General features: G+C 52.5%; 1 pseudogene; it reads right to left on the bottom strand.

The window, feature by feature from the left end:
* Nucleotides 1-5,851: 5,851 nt before the first annotated feature.
* On the bottom strand, nucleotides 5,852-6,993 carry LOC100352114 (coiled-coil domain-containing protein 85C-like; annotated as a pseudogene).
* Nucleotides 6,994-12,301: the final 5,308 nt, after the last annotated feature.

The following is a 12,301-nucleotide window of genomic DNA, read 5'->3' as shown; positions in this document are numbered from 1 at the left end:
ACATTTCACTAGAATGATATTTTAGAAGAATGTATCACTGTTACAAGCAGAGCAAAATAGCCATTTTTCATTTCCAACAAAATTGTGCTTTTTGAGACAAAATAGGCAGGAAAAATTCAAGAGTTGATATGTTGTAGATGGGGCTGTGGAAGAAACAGTTTAATTTGTATTTATTTATTTTCATTTTATTTGAAAGGGAGAGAGACAAATGCAGAGAGAGAGAGAGAGAGAGAGAGAGAGAGAGAGATCTCCCATCCATTGATTCACTCCCTAGGTTATCTGCAGTGGCTGAAGCCAGGAGCTGGGAACTCAGTCCAGGTCTCCCACGTGGCTGGCAGGAGCCCAGCTGCTTGCGCCTTCATCTGCTGCTTCCCAGGCTGCACGTGAGCAGGAAGCTGGGATCAGAAGTGGAGCCGACACTCAAACCCAGGCACTCCAATATGGGATGCAGACATCCCAAGAACCACTGTGTCAAACAACCACCCTGAAAATCGCATTTCCATGGAACTTCTTACACTGCTATTTGGGCAATAAATACAAATTGGTCGGGGAAATCTGACCACGGAGTGGACAGGTCCACAATTCCTTCTAGATGCAGACTGTGCTGGGGCCTGGAATGTCAGGCACACCCCCAAGACCCCATGAGCAGTGGTTTTAGTGACAAGGCCTCTAATTACCTGATCCGCACTCCAGAAGTAGAAGGTGAGGGAAGAGACACCGAAGAGGAGTCCTGGCCAGGGGATGTCCCCAGAGACGGGATCACGGAAAATGTGGAAAGCATCCGGGCGAGGGAGGTAGCACTCTGGCTTGGCAGTCCAGTTGCCATCACTGATGACATTGGGGATAGCATCAAAGTACTTATTCAGCAGCTCCTGGTATCCTCCCACTGCAACAAAGGCCGAAAAATATCACACTCGTCAACTCCTTAAACAGAGTGTTCACATACGACTGAAGAACCGAGATGGCAAAACCAGACTCACTGGGATTGGTTGTGTCTCATTCATAAAGTACATCGGAGTGACACAGTCCAGGCCTTATGTACTAAGAGGAACAGGCCTTGGTGTTTGTGCGCCCAGCAACCTCTCTCTGCCTGCTTCTGGTCGCAGAATCTCTGTTTCCAGTTGGATCCCATTCTGGGTGGTTTGGACAGATCCAGTCAAACTGCCTCCCATTCCAGTCCAGCAGGGGACTCAGGCCTGGCCCACATTCCCTGTGTGCTGGGCAAAAACAGATATATGAGGACTGGACATGAGATCCAGGCTGGGCAAATCAGAATTTGCTCCAGGATTCTTCTGCTGAAGGGACTGAGATGACTGCTTCCCTCCACCAGGCTCTCAGGGACCATGATAATTTGAAGCTCTTACATATACTTGGTTCATTCAGAACTCTGTTTTTTAAAAATTTTTTTTGAAAGACAGAGTTACAGAGAGAGTTAGAGACAGAGAGGTCTTCCATCCACTGGTTCACTCAACAGATGGCTGCAATGGCCGCAGCTGCGCTGATCCAAATGCAGGAGCCAGGAAATTCCTCTGGGTCTCCCATGTGGGTGCAGGGGCCCAAGGACTTGGGCCATCTTCCACTGCTTTCCCAGGCCACAGCAGAGAGCTGGATTGGAAGAGGAGCAGCCAGGACTAGAATTGGCGCCCAAATGGGATGCTGGTGATTCAGGCCAGGGCTTTGACCTGCTGTGCCATGGCGCCGGCCCCTCATTCAGAACCCTGGATCTGGTTATGCCTGAATGTAGTGTGCTCTTGGCCTTTTCAGCTATGTGAACCAAGGAAGTACGTGTTTGCCTACACTAGGTTGGAACTACCACCACAATTTAGTTCAAGAATCTTGACTATGACATGAATGAATTTCATGCAATGCCAACAAGATATTTACAAAACTTCATTGTTGAAATTTTCCACAAGAGTCTATGGTATTTATTCCCCAATATCCTAAGTGGTACAAATTTTTATCATTAAAGGAAAAAAAATTTCCTGAAAGGCACTAGAGTGCCTGTTCAACTAAACAAATAAACAAATTTTATTTGCCATATTAAACCATACTCCTTTGAAATAACCTTGATAATTGAAACAGGTTTAGGGTCATTTGCGCCACGACTAGTCAATGACAGGATACTGAATAACTAAAAACTAATAAAGACATTTCATGGCATTTATAAAAATAAAATCCATATGGATTTTTTAAAAAGGTGAAACATAAAACTACTAAGTTATTAGAAGAAAATGGGAAAGTCTTTATGAACTTTGATTAAGGAATACATACTTTTGGTTTTAAACAAATGTTTGTTTTTTGTTCATTTAAAAGGCAGAATGAGAGAGAGAGAGAGAGAGAGAGAGAGAGAGAGAGAGATCTTTCATCTCTTGGTTCATTCCCCAAATGCCTTCAGCCAGAGTTCCATCTAAGTCTTCCATGTGGATGGCAGGGCCCCAAGTGCCTGAGCCATCAGCGCAGCCTGGGAGGGTACAGATTAGCAGGAAGCTAGACCTGGAAGTGGACTCAACTCCAGACACTCCATTATGGGATGCAGGCATCTGAAGTGGCATTTAAACTACTGTCCCCAAACCTACCCTGTGGTCTCCACTTCTAGTCAACACTAAACAGCAATTTTAGTCTAGGAAGGAAGGAAACAAAAGTGTAACATCTTGACCTGGGTACTGGGTACCAGAGTGGTTTTACTTCGATCTTTTATTAGTCTTTGCACTCTTATTTGTGTACTTTACAGTTAAAAAGTTTATTAAAATATAAAAACAGAAAAATGAAGCAGATCTCTACTCAGTGACACAGAAAACCTGCCCGTAATATAGTACCAGTAGGAGAATAACTGGATGTAAAACTTTTTTTTATTTAAAGATTTATTCATTTATTTGAAAGACAGAGTTACAGAGAGAGAGAGAGAGAGAGAGAGAGAGACTCCATCTGCTGGTTCACTCCCCAAATGACTGCAGTGGCTGGAGTTGTGCAGATCCAAAGCCAGGAGCCAGGAGCTTCTTCTGGGTCTCCCATGCGGGTGCAGGGTCCCAAGCACTTGGGCCATCTTCTGCTGTTTTCCCAGGCCACAGCAGAGAGCTGGATCAGAAGTAGAGCAGCTGGGACTTGAATTGGAGCCCATAAGGGATGCCAGCACTGCAGGCAATGGCTTTATCTGCTACTCCATGATGCTGGTGGCGTAGCTGGTAAGGCCACCACCTGCAGCACCGGCATCCCATGTAGGGTTCCTGTTTGAGTCCCTGATGCTCAACTTCCAATCCAGCTCTCTGCTGTGGCCTGAGAAAGCAGTGGAGGATGGCCCAAGTCCTTGGGCCCCTGCACCCATGTGGGGACCTGGAAGAAGCTCCTGTTTCTTGACTTCGAATCAGCCCAGCTGTGGCTATAGCGGCCATCTGGGGAATGAACCAGCGGATGGAAGACCTCTCTCTCTGCCTCTGCCTCTCTGTAACTCTGCCTCTCGAATATCTATTCTTTTCTCTCCCCAAATCAAAGTGGTTCAACAGAAGGTAGAAACAGGCCGGGCACCGCATGGCTGCGTGCAGGCGGCTGCAGGTCTCACCGCGGGCACCGCCTCAGAAGCCAGCGCTGCGCCCGCACAGCGTGAACAGACACCTGTGCCACTCCGCAACCGTGCAGTCTGCTCTTTAAAAAATCAGTAGTATGCAGTTTGCTCACTCTCAGGTCTCAAGAAAAAAAAATGAAAGGTCACTTTTTTCTCTTTAAACACCGGTGTGTAGCAAGAACTCATGGATAGAAACACGCCCGCCTAAAAACTCAGCAGATTCTGACTTCAGGGTGGCAGGCCCCCGAGTGGGGCTGGGCCAGTGGCCTCCTTCATGGTGGAGGTCTCAGCACCCCAGCCCAACGAGGGGCTCAGAGCTGAGGCTCCAGAGGGAGGGGTTGGCCCCGTGTCACCCTGCTAGTGGCAGAGCTGGGCATCACCCTGAGCCACGGCCAAATGGCCACCTGAGGCCCCAGCCACTGGCTCTACAGCCACCAGCTGTACCCAGGCACACAGTCGTGGCTCCATTTGAGATGTGTCCCATGGGCAGTTCCACCCTCCCAAACCAGGGACTGCCAGCAGGGGCAGGAAGGGACAGGAGGGCTTTCAGGATGTGCTCCGCGGGTCCCTGGACACCACACAGCTTTAGGGACAGGGTCACTCCCCTCTGGAAGGGAAGGTCGCTTCAAGGCCCACCTGCAGGGCACTGACTGGTCCCAGGAGTCTACTTATTGCTTATTTCAGTGGTGGCCCAGCCGCCTGATGCGCACACAACACACTCTGCTCCGGGCAGCTGCAGTCCCACTCACTCCCGGGCTACTCTGTGGCTCTGTGGATTCCAGGACCCAGAAGGTGCCTCTGGCGCTCCCAGCCCAGCTGCCTACCTGCGCAGGAATCGCCCAGTGCCATGACCAGCAGGTGTTCACCCAGCTTCAAGAGCACAGCCCTGGTGATAGAAGCTCCTTCCAGAAAAAGCTCAGAGGGCTCCCTGGAACTGCACACGGCCCGTCCCCTGTTCAGCGCCCACTCAGCACACCCTGGGCCATGAGCCTTTCCACTGAGTTAGGACCCAAGGGTGCCGCAGGCACACACGGTGGGAACAACCCCGTGCCTTGGATCCCCAGGCCTCACAGGGGCCCAGATGGGACCTGCCGGCCACACACAGCCCCTGGGCACCTCACTCAGTACTGTGGAAGAGTGAGGAAGGTGCTGAAACAGTGTGGGCGAGGTGGCCTGTCCCATCCTAGGGCTCCAAGACCCAGGAGCTCATTGCACTGCCCACATGACCACCCGCTCTGGGCCTCATCCTCACGTGTCAGTTCCTGCCTTCCTTTCACAGCTGACCCATGGAGCCTCCTCGGCAGTGGCCGGCAGCCCTGAGGCTCAGAGGGGAGGTGATGGCACCCGCGACGAGGCCACCAGGCGGCAGGGCACAGCTAGGGCCCGACCCATCCCAGCAGCCTCTCCATCGGCTCCATGGCTGTGAACACGACCCAGCCCACTAGACCTGTGTCGAACCATGAGGAGGCTGAAGGAAACCATGGAGACCTCAGGGGCCCAGAGATGCTGAGTGACTTGCTGGTCACTCGGCAAATTAAAGCCAGAACCTGCACTCCCACGGCTCTATTCACAGTGACCCAGGGTGTGGCTGGGTCCCTGGGGGAGGCCACAGCTGACCACAGGCCCAGCCGTGGCCCAGTGCTACTTTCCAGAGAGAACAACGCGTGGCTCGGCTCAGAGACTGCATGGGACTGTCCCGGGCTCTGGGCCCATCGTGTAAACCACAGCAAGGGACGAGCCCTGGGCACAGGGCACGGGACGTTACAGAGAGGGCGGCTGTCTTGGGGGGCAGGGGGTGAGCAGCAGGGCAGCTGGGCACAGCAGGGGGTCCAAGAAAGGGCCTGAACCCTAGAGCAGCCTGTGGCCAGCCAGGGACTTGGTGAGTTTCCTTGTCCAGGACGTAGGGAGCCCAGTGCTCAGGGAGCCGGGGCAGGTGAAGGCTTGGTGGAGGTGGTGTCATGCGCGCCAGGACCCAGGCTCCAGTGGGGTCCATCTCTGTGCGGGCAGCGGGGTGGAGGCTTGGTGAGGGCCCCTGTGGAGGGCGGGGCCCAGGAGCCAGGGGCCGTCACAGCAGCAGCAGCAGCAGCCTCGGGCCTCTTGCTAATGTAGCCGGGGCTTGGGGCCCAGACAGACAGGTCGGCAGCTTCTCGTCTTGGGATTTGCTGGTGAGTGAGGTGGGAGATGGAGGCTGGCCAGGCCAGGCATGCCGCATGCTATGCACAGTGCGCCCCCAGGTAGGAAGGCTGCGTCTGGGCTCCAGGCGTGCCAGTTCACGGCCGGGGAGGAGCGGCCCTACAAGGGCCCCTTGAACTGGTTGCCAGCCAGGTGCTGCTGGATGGAGGGCTTGGAGCTGGCAGCGTCTCCCAGCTTCCTCCAGACCACGTTGCACATCTCGCGGCCGATGGCCTTCTCCTTCTCGCTCATGTCCTCCTCGCAGCTGTCCTGGAGCTGCCGGTCCAGGTTCTCGTGCACCTCCAGGATCTTCATCGCATGCACAACAGCCTCGGGCTTCTGTCCGGCAGAGCTGTAGCCGGAGGAGGCAGGCGAGGGCAGCTCAGGCACAGGGCAGGCCGGGCCATTCGGCAGGGTGTCCTGGCAGGGCGGCGGCAGGACGGCGAGCTGGGGAGCCTTTCCGCAGTGTCCGGAACTCTCCGGGGCCCGCGGGTGCCGGGAGCTTGTCACCCTCCAGCAGCTTCACCTTGCACTCCCGCTGCCTGACGTAGGTGGACGATGGATCATCGTGCAAGCCACTGGGGATGCTGCGGTGATGACGCGGCGCCGAGAGACCGTCCAGGGACCGGCGCGTGACTCCGGCCTTGAGCGCCCGGGAGGCAGCAGCGCGGGTGGGACGTGGTGGTGGCGGTGCTGGTCCGGGCTGCCGCCGCTGCCAGCACCACAGGTGCTGCTCCGTCGCCCATGTCGCGGGTCCCCGCGCCCGCCGCGCCGCCCGCCAGCGGCCCGCTTAGGCTGGCCTGGCTGTCGATGGAGCTGCGGGAGCCTGCGCCGCTGCTCGCCCAGCAGCCGCACCAGCTCCTTGCGCTCCAGGTTCTCGCGCAGCAGGGCCTCCTGGCGCACCTCGAGCTCGCGCAGCTTCTGCTGCGGGCGGGCCACCTCGTGCCACACGGCGCCGGCGTGCGCCCCTTCTGCTGGTTGTCGTCGAGGAAGCAGCAGAGCTGGCGCAGCTCCTGGTCGTCGTCCTGCAGCCGCCGGTTCACATCCTGGAGGCCGCGGATCTCCAGCCGGTGCTGCTGCAGCCGCCGGTTCACTTCGCGCATCAGGCAGCCTCGCTCCAGCGTGAGACCCACCCTCTCGCCCTCGATGTGCCTCGGCCGCTGCGCCAGCTCCTCCTCCTCCGGCACCTGGCTCAACTCTCCCAGGCCACAGCAGAGAACTGGGTCGGAAATGAAGCAGCTGGGACTTGAATCGGCGCCCATATGGGATGCCGGTGCTGCAGGCCAGGGCTTTAACCCACTATGCCACAGTGCCGGCCCCCGGGTTTCACTTCCAATCCAGATTCCTGGTAACACACACCTTGGGAGGCAGCAGATGACGGTTTAGGTCGTTGGTTCTCTACCCCCCATGTGAGAGATGTGGACTGAGTTGCTGGCTTTTGGTTCTGGCCTGGCCCAGCCCTAGCTGCTGTGGATGCCTGGGGAGTGAATCCATGGATGGAAGCTCTCCCTCTGTTCCTCTGCCTTTTAAATGAAAATGCAAATTCTAAAAAGGCTTCAAACAATGAGGCCTTTTAGGTGAATGAAAACAAAAGAACATAGCACTGACAATGTTAATACAAGATAAAGTATTATACAAGAACAAAAGCATTAAACAAAATAATTTTTAAAAAAGATTAATTTATTTATTTGAAAGGCATTGTTACAGAGAGGCAGAGACAGAGACAGACAGAGAGAGAGAGAGAGACAGAGACAGACAGAGAGAGAGAGAGGTCTTCCAACCACTGGTTCACTCCCCAGATGGCTGCAATGGCCACAACTGCGCAGATCTGAAGCCAGGAGCTAAGAGCCTCCTCTGGATGTCCAATGCTGGTGCAGGGGCCCAAGGACCTGCGCCATCTTCTACTGCTTTCCCAGGCCACAGCAGAGAGCTGGATCAGAAGTGGAGCAGCTGGGACTCAAACTGGTGCCCCTATGGGATGCTGGCACTGTAGGTGGCAGCTTTAGTGGCTATGCCACAGCACTGACCACAACAAAGGAATTTTTTTTAAAAAGTAACTATCCAAGGTAAAATGAACAAATTAGACATAGTTCAGAATATGCATATATCAAACACCTTAGCGGGAGAAAATATAAGGCAACAAACAAAGCAAAAGCTTAGAAGGCATATTAATAAGTGAAGAATGGTAGTTATTTATACTATTAAGAATGCCTGTTAGGAGCCAGTGTGGTGGTATCCTGGGAAAGTGACACTGGCATCCTATATGGGTTCCGATTCATGTCCCAGCTGCTGCATTTTCCATCAAGCTCCCTGTTAATGCACCTGGGAAAGCAGTGGAAGCTGGCCCAAGTGTTTGTCCCCTGTGACCTCATGGGAAACCTGGAAGAAACTCCAGGCTCTTGGCTTCAGGCCCTGGGCATTGCAGCCATCTGGGGAATGAACCAGCAGATGAAAGATTTCTCTCTCTGTGTTTTCCCTTCTTTCTGTAACTATGACTCTCAAAATAAATTAATAAAAAAAGAATGCTTGCTATATTTGTCATAGATCAGATCTAAATTGCCTAATAAGTTCATAAATAGTGGAATGTCTACATAATTTAATACTATGCATATAAGTATAAAATACCTGTGTCTGTCTATGTTTATATAGGTGTGGAAAGACAGTCTCCATATATTATTAAATGAAAATGCCAGTTAAAAAGTCACCATTCAGGGGATAATGATGTGCTAAAGCCAGGTAAGTCACTGCCTACAGCGCCAGCATCCCATATGGGTGCTGGTTTGTGTCCTGGCTGCTCCACTTCTCCACTTCTGATCCAGCTCTCTGCTGTAGCCTGGGAAAGCAGTGGAAGATGGCCGAAGTCCTTGGGCCCCTGCAATGGCGTGGGAGACCTGGAAGAAGCTCCTGGCTCCTATCTTTGGCCTGGCCCAGCCCTGGCTGTTGCAGCCATTTGGGGAGTGAACCAGTGGACGGAAGATTCTCTCTCTCTCTCTGTAACTCAGCTTTTGGAATAAATAAATAACTCTTTAACAAAAAAGTTCTTGACTTTGAAAAAAAAAGAACAAAGGCCCTTAGGCTTTTTTTTTTTTGACGGTGATACCCAATTTATTACATCTCAGCGTAAAAAGAGGGCTGGGGAGGGGGCGGCCGCCGGGAAACCGCGCTCTGCATTGTCGGGCCCCAGACCGCGGGGGCTGAGGACGCGCAGGACGCAGGCGGTCTTCGGTTTCGGACAGGGTGGGCGCGGGCAATGCACTTGAACCATCAGAGGGGCCGGGGCGGGGCGGGGGTGAGGGGCTGCGGCGACACTACCGCACCTGAGGACGCGCTGAGGCTGGGCCTGGCCAAAGCCAAGAGCCAGGAGCTTCTTCTGGGTCTCCCTCATGGTATCTATCTATTTATTTATTTATTTATTTATCATTTGTATGTATCTCATAAATACAACACTGTGTACATAGTAATTCTTCCCACTGTACCTGCCTCCCACTCATTCTCCCCTGCTTTCTGCTCCCTCCCATGTTTTATCTGAGAAAGAAAAATAAAAGCGAATGGCATAAAGAAAACTGAGAGAAGTGTTCCTCAACAGTCTATACAAGGGCTGATAGATCTTTTGGAACTCTCAGACATAACTATTACTTATGAGACATGATAATATCCTCCTTTTAATATACAAAAAGGAAGTGATTCTTGAGAACAAGTTTTACTATTAAGCTTCATGGTACCACTCTTTGGGAGACAGAAGTCCTTTGCGGGAAGTTAGTGCACAGTGACTCTTGTTGTTTATTTAACAAATATGACTCTCATGCATAATATCAATAATCACCAAGGCTCTTGAGATGATCTGCCTCCCCTATGGAAGCCTTTTGGATCCACTAGCTGGACAAGGCCATCAGCAAAGTTCTCTCCTCCCTTCAGAGAAAAGTACATCCTTCTTTGGTGGCCCCTTCTTTCCACTGGGGTCTCACCCACAGGGGTCCATTATGCAGGACATCTTTTGCCCAAGTGTCTTGGCTTTCCATGTCTGATATGTTCCCCCTGGGCTTTCCAGCCAACCTAAAGTGCCTTAAAGAGCTGATTCTGATGTTGGAGCCTCCATGCTCTCTTTCTGGAAAAATACAACACCCACAGCAGCCAGGCTGATGTGGCGGAAAATGCATCCAACTTTCTCTAAGATTTCTGGGCTGAAACTATTAAAGAGAAAACAAGCAAAAAAAATGTAAGGCCCCCATGCCCTGGGTTAATATCTTTCAAAGCCAAGGCACCAGCGGCAGAGTAAGACTCCCCAGCCCCTGTGGGGCTCAGCAGTCAGAAGCTTATGAATGTTTTCAGAAAGGAGGCCCAACTGTGCAATCATGGGCACTTCTGGTCTGTGGGAAGAGGGCGGTTTGTTTAATAATGGGAAGAAAATAAATTAAAACACCTCTCATCTATCATATAATGAAGGTAAATTCCAGAGGGTCTGAGATTGAACCACTTAAAAATCTATAAAAATGTTATTAAAATTTTTAGAATAATATTTGTGCAATCTTGGAGTGGGAGAAAATCAATTGACTTCTGAAAAATGAATAAAATTTCTAATAACAAAAAGACACTATTAAGATCAGTAGTTCTCAACCAGGGGTGATTTCCCCACCCCCTTAGGAAGCATCTGGCAACATCTGGAGACAGCTTTGACTGTCGCTCCCCGTCTTCGTGGAGGAACGACACAGGACCCTGCGCTGTTCTTTCGTCTGCTCGGCCCTCCCCGGGTTTGCTGCTGGTTCTTCCCGGGTTGGCTACTATCCCTTCCACCTCCGTGGAAGGGCAGTTCCCCCTGGCCACATTCCCCACTTCCGCAGGGGAGCGGCACACCGCCGGCCGGCTCTACTCGGGGGCTGCACAGGTGTTCCTTCAGCTACATGTTCCCCTTAGATGTTCCTGGTGCATGCCGTCTCTCTCCTCCTTTATAGTCCTCCTCCGCCAATCCTAACTCAGCTGCCCACACGCCGAGTACGCTGCTCTCCTCCAATCAGGAGTAGGTCCTACAGTTAATTGGTTGAACTGGAGGCAGCTGTGCGGAAGCTGTTTACTTCTCTCCCAGCGCCATATTGTGGGAGAGCAGATGCATAGAATAAGTCCTAATTCCAGCAACTCAGTCTAGTCCGGTTTGCTCCCCACAGATCCCCCTTTCTTTTTATTTTTTAGCGTTGATACGCGCCTGTCTTCGGTGTCCCGCGGCACACACTCTGCTCTACTTGCTAGAGTTGCCACAGGCTCTTACAAGTCCTATCAATCAGGAAAACCGAATCCGGGTCCTCTCTTCGCCATTGTGAGGAGGTTTTTAGGCGCTGATGCGTGCCTGTGTTCGGTGCCCTGCAGCGCATGCTCTGCTCTGCCCGCAGGGACTTACAAAACCTATCAGGCAAACCGAATCCAAGCCTTCTCATTGCCGTATTGTGGGGGAGACTTATTAGTGTTGGTTTGTGCCTATCTTCGGTGACCTGCAGCTCATGCTTTGGTCGAGCTGCTTGCTGGTGCTTACCGCCTTAAATCAGGCAGACCGAATCCAAGCTTTCTAATTGCAGTATTGTGGGGAGGCCTTTCTGATGTTAATTCGTGCCTGTCTTCGGTGACCTGCGGTGCATAAGCTGCTAGCGCCGCAGGTGCTCATCGCCTCACTAATCGGGCAGACCGAATCCAAGCTTTCTCATTGCCATGTTGAGGGGAGGCCTTTCTATTTCTCTATTTCTCTATCTCCGGGCATTCCTATTTCTCCCATTTTACTTATATCTTCCAGCATTCCTATTTCTCTCATTTTACTTCTAAACTTCTGTTTCTCTTATCCCTGCGGCTTCCCGGCGGCGCTCGCCCCAAGGCTGCACCTCGCCCCGCGGCAGCTTCACGGCTCTGCGAGGCTTCCCGGCGCCTCGCCCCGCCGGCGGGTTCCCGGCTCTGCGCGCACGCTCCGCGGTCTCCACGCACTTCGCGCCCGCACCACGGCCTCGCGCCAGCGTTCCCTATCTATTCACGCCCCGTGCTCTCTCTGCACGCGGCGGCTTCCGCGAATGTTTCCGCCACCACCAGCATTCAGTCCAAGTTCCCCGGACTAACCTGGCGAATTCCAACCTGGCGGCCCACGTCTCTGCCTCTGGTTCCAGATCTTCGCCTCTTGCTCCCCGGGGTGACTTGAAGAATTCCAAGATGGCTTGGCCTGCACTCGCGGCTTCATCCTCCCTAACATTTTTCTCTACCCGGTGTGTTTCCCTAAGTTTTCTTCCAACAATATTCCTCCCTCATTTCTCCTGGCCTCTCCCCACAGTCCGTATCCAAGTCTAAGTTTCTTATAGGTTTCACTTTCACTTTCAACCTGCAGTCCGTATCTGAGTCTAAGTTTCTTCTTGCTTTCACTTTAAATCCTAACTTCTTTCCCACAGTCCGTATCCGAGTCCAAGCCTCCTCCAGGTTTCACTTTCGCTTTCAATCTCCTAGCTTCCCCGCCATAGTCCGCATCCGAGTCTATGAAAGCTTTCACTTTCGCTTTCAATCCTAACTTCTTTCCCACAGTCCATATCCGAGTCTATGCCTAGGCTT

This window comes from Oryctolagus cuniculus, chromosome 21 (genome assembly GCF_964237555.1).
Source record: "Oryctolagus cuniculus chromosome 21, mOryCun1.1, whole genome shotgun sequence".
Lineage (NCBI taxonomy): Eukaryota > Metazoa > Chordata > Mammalia > Lagomorpha > Leporidae > Oryctolagus > Oryctolagus cuniculus.
Note: the sequence above shows the minus strand (reverse complement) of the source record. Positions and strands in the feature narration are given on the sequence as shown.